This window comes from Protobothrops mucrosquamatus, unplaced genomic scaffold, assembly GCF_001527695.2.
Source record: "Protobothrops mucrosquamatus isolate PMUCROS unplaced genomic scaffold, P.Mucros_1.0 scaffold1499, whole genome shotgun sequence".
Taxonomy (NCBI): domain Eukaryota; kingdom Metazoa; phylum Chordata; class Lepidosauria; order Squamata; family Viperidae; genus Protobothrops; species Protobothrops mucrosquamatus.
In genome coordinates, this window is record NW_015387673.1 from 178,929 (window position 1) to 183,873 (window position 4,945).

Sequence of the window (4,945 nt, forward strand, 5' to 3'; positions counted from 1 at the left end):
TCTTCTTCTTCTTCTTCTTCTTCTTCTTCTTCTTCTTCTTCTTCTTCTTCTTCTTCTTCTTCTTCTTCTTCTTCTTCTTCTTCTTCTTCTTCTTCTTCTTCTTCTTCTTCTGCCATATCCATTATCGGATGTTGACGATCATGTTGGCGATCCTGTTTTTATCAGCAGCTGCACGAAAAAGTGCTGCTGATTGTTGTCCAAACCAGTCCCTTAGATTTTGAAGCCACGATGTTCTTCTTCTGCCTGGACCTCGTTTGCCTTCAATCTTTCCCTGGAGGATTAAATGGAGTAGGCCGTATTTTTCTGTGTGTCGCATCACATATCCGAAATATTCTATGATTTCTCTTGGCTTTCCCAGGCAGCTTATCATTCTATTCTATTCTATTCTATTCTATTCTATTCTATTCTATTCTATTCTATTCTATTCTATTCTATATTCTATTTCTTATTCTATTCTATTCTATTCTATTCTATATTCTATTTCTTATTCTATTCTATTCTATGCTATTCTATTCTATTCTATATTCTATTTCTTATTCTATTCTATTCTATTCTATTCTATATTATATTCTATTTCTTATTCTATTCTATTCTATTCTATATTATATTCTATTTCTTATTCTATTCTATTCTATATTATATTATATTGTATTTCTTATTCTATTCTATTCTATATTATATTCTATTTCTTATTCTATTCTATTCTATTCTATTCTATTCTATATTATATTCTATTTCTTATTCTATTCTATTCTATTCTATTTCTTATTCTATTCTATTCTATTCTGTTCTGTTCTGTTCTGTTCTATTCTATTCTATTCTATTCTATTCTATTCTATTCTATTCTATTCTATTCTATTCTATTCTATTCTATTCTATTCTCCCTTTTCCCTCAGCATGACTGGCTCAGGAATTCTGGGAGTTGAAATCCACAAGTCATAAAAGAGGCAAGGTTGCCTACCCCTGGTCTAGTCTAATGAATTCCTCATTCCTGGGTATGTCTAGCTGTATTTTATCCTCAAAGAAACCCGGTTTAGCCTAAATTTGAATCCTGGGCTTTGTCTTAAAAGTCAACACAAGGTGGCACCAACGTACAAGCAAATTTATTGACAAGTGTTGCAAGACTTATTTTCCTTCCCGGCAAGGAGGGATCAGCAAGATAGACTTATTTCTATATCTTCCTTTTTTTTTTTCCCCAGTGTGAAAACCTTCAAAGATTTCTGTGAAATCAAGAAAATGTACAGGTCAAAATTTGCTAAAACCTAGGAAGGACGGTTGCAGGATCTGGGAATGGCCAGTCTAGGGGGGGACATGATAGCGGTATTCCAGTATTTGGGGGGGGCTGCCCCAAAAAAGAGGGGGTCAAATTGTTCTCCAAAGCGCCTGAAGGCAGGACAAGAAGCAATGGATGGAAACTAATCAAGGAGAGAAACAACCTGGAGTTAAGGAGAAACTTCCTGACAGTGAGGACAATTAACCAGTGGAACAGCTTGCCACCAGAAGTTGGGGGTGCTCCATCAATGGACATTTTTAAGAAGAGATTGGATAGCCACTTGTCTGGAATGGTCTAGGGTCTCCTGCTTGAGCAGGGGGTTGGACTAGAAGACCTCCAAGGTCCCTTCCAGCTCTATTCTGATTCAAATGCGTCTCGGTTTGCTGCGATACCCAGAATAATGATGGAGAGAGCAACTCGGGTGAGAATAGTCCAATAATGGAAGGGCTGAGTGTTTATTTATCGATTTATTTGACAATTACGCCACCTTTATTACTTTATGAGTAACTCAAGGTAGTGAACCTAGACAATGCTCCTTCCCCTCCTATTTTCCCTGACAACAAGAACCCTGTGAGGTGGGTTGGACTGAGAAAGAGGGACTGGCCCAAAGTCACCCAGCTGGCTTTGGTTTCTTAAGGTGGGTTTAGAACTTACCGCCTCCTGGTGATTGGCCCAAAGTCACCCAGCGGTTTTCATGTCTAAGGTGGAACTAGAATTCCCAGTCCCCTGCTGATTGGCCCAAAGTCACCCAGCAGCTTTCATGTCTAAGGTGGGACTAGAACTCACCGTCTCCTGGTGATTAGCCCAAAGTCACCCAGCTGGCTTTGGTCTCTTAAGGTGGGTTTAGAACTCACCGCCTCCTGGTGATTGGCCCAAAGTCACCCAGCAGCTTTCATGTCTAAGGTGGGACAAGAACTCCCAGTCCCCTGGTGATTGGACCAAAGTCACCCAGCAGCTTTCATGTCTAAGGTGGGTTTCGAACTCCCTGTCTCCTGGTGATTGGACCAAAGTCACCCAGCGGCTTTCATGTCTAAGGTGGGACTAGAATTCCCAGTCACCTAGTGATTGGCCCAAAGTCACCCAGCGGTTTTCATGTCTAAGGTGGAACTAGAACTCACCGTCTCCTGGTGATTGGCTCAAAGTCACTGAGCAGTTTTCATGTTTAAGGTGGGACTAGAACTCACTGTCTCCTGGTAATTGGCCCAAAGTCACCTAGCGTGCTTTCATGCCTAAGGCAGGACTAGAACTCACCGTCTCCTGGTAATTGGCCCAAAGTCACCCAGCTAGCTTTCACGCCTAAGGCGGGACTAGAACTCTCTGTCTCCTGGTGATTGGCCTCACCCAGCAGCTTTCATGCCTAAGGCCTAACTAGAACTCCCCGTCTCCTGGTGTTTGGCCCAAAGTCACCCAGCCAACTTTTGTGCCTAAGGCGGGACTAGAAGTCTCTGTCTCTTGGTGATTGGCCCAAAGTCACCCAATTGGCTTTAATGTCTAAGGCAGGACTAGAACTCACCTTAACAAGTATCTCGTTTAATGACAGAAATGGGCTCAATTGTGGTCATAAGTTGAGGAATAAATGCAGTTTTGGCCCAGACTCAGACGCCTTTTATCAAACTTTGTTGTGGCTGTTCCTCAGGGTTTTCCCTTCTGCCCCTTACAGTTTGGTTCCAGATTCCCTCATGGACTGCCTCTTAAAACTCCTGCCCAGCATCCATACCTCCTTCACTTACAACCGTTCATTTAGTGACCGTTCGAAAATCCAACAGCATTTTTAAAAAAGCGACATATGACCGCGTTTCACACTTACGACCGTTGCAGCCTCCCCATGGTCATATGACTTACATTTGGACCCTGACAACCGACTCATATTTATGACGGTCGCTGTGTCCCCTGGGTCACGTGATCCCTTTCTGACAAGCAAAGTCAACGGGGGAACAAGATTCACTTAACAACCGTGTGACTCGCTTAACAACGGCACCGATTCCCTTAATCCATGTGGCAAGAACTGAGGCCAAAGTTGCCTCACAAATGTCTCACTTAGCAACATAAATGATGGCCTCCATTGTGGTCATGAGCCGAGGACTACCTGTATTCACACAGGGAAGGGATGCTTAGGGTCCCAGCCTTATTAGAAATCCCCGGGACACGGGTTCAAGACAGGCTTCAGAGACACGTCTAGAAGGCAGCCCCCTGTCACTCGGCCGCCCATCAGACGGACACGGCCATCTTGTCTGGACCAAAACATGACGAGAGGGGAGATTATTAGCCGCCATTATGGCGCCGCATTGAATTTTGATACCGTACCACATAAAAGCGTTTTATCAATTTAATTGATTTTTAAACCTAACCCCACTGCCAGGGAAACGGCACAGCCTTAAAGTACGTGGGGGGGGGGAAGCAAACAAATAAAGAAATCAAGATTTATTTCTCTCCAGTATTCCAAAGCTCTGAGGTAAAAAAAAAAACCTGAAAAACGGAAATTCGGTCCAATATTTCTCTATTTCTCTTCCTAGGAAAAGCTCATTTTTGGACTGGAATCTACAAAAAGGGCCATGTTTTATCTACTCATTTTTTGAGTTTTTCTTTTTTTTGTGTTTTTTTTTTCAGAGGGTGAATAAAATATGGGCCTGTTTTTATGATATGCAGGTAGTCCACAATTGAGGCCAACATTTCCGTTGCTAAGCGAGACAGTTGTTAAGCGAGTCTTGTCTCATTTTACTATCTATCTGGCCACAGTCGTTAAGTGAATCACTGCAGTTGTCATGTCAGTAAGTGAATCTGGCCTCCCCCATTGTTTTTGTTGATCAGAAGGTCGCAAAAGGCGATCGCATGACCCCGGGACTCGGCAACCGTCATAAGTATGAGTCAGTTTCCAAGCGTCTGAACGCTGATCACGTGACCAACAGTTGTAAGTGTGAAAAAAAATCACTTTTTTCAGTGCTGCTGTCACTTTGAGTGGCCACTAAACGAATCGTTGTAAGTTGAGGACTGCCTGCACATATAAGAATGTTGTTTTGTGTTGTTTCAGACCGTTTATTCTGCCAGAGAGAATGGTTGGCTGGCCTCCCCAAAGAGAAGATGGATGAAGAAAAGCCGGGGAATAAAAAAAAAATTGCCCCTAAAAATGATTGGCGGTTTCAATGGAGAAAGCAGCCCTCCCACCCCCCAAACTCAACTGCCTTAGAAAAGAAATGATGGCTTAATCTATGGTAGCTTTGCAAGTGGAACCTAGACCTGCAAAAACTGTCATGCGCTGTAAAAACTTCAATTTTTGCTGCATTTTCTCACAATGGAAATTGTACAATCTTCCTCCTCCTCCTCACTAATCTTTCTTTTTTCTTTCTTTCTTCCTTTCTCCTTCCTTCCTTCTTCCTTCCTTCCTTTCTTCTTCCTTCCTCCCTCTCTTTCTTCCTTCTTCCCTCCCTCACTCCCTTCTTCCTTCCTTCCTTCCTTCCTTCCTTCCTTCCTTTCTTTTTCCTTCCTCCCTACCTTTCTTCCTTCCTTCTTCCCTCCCACCCACCCTCCCTCCCTCCCTTCTTCCTTCCTCCCTCCCTCCTTCTCTCTTTTCTTCCTTCTTCCCTCCCTCCCCCTCCCTTCCTACTTCCTCCCTCCCTCCCTCCCTCCCTCTTTCTTTCTTTCTTTCTTTCTTTTTTTTTTTCTTTTCTTCCTCCC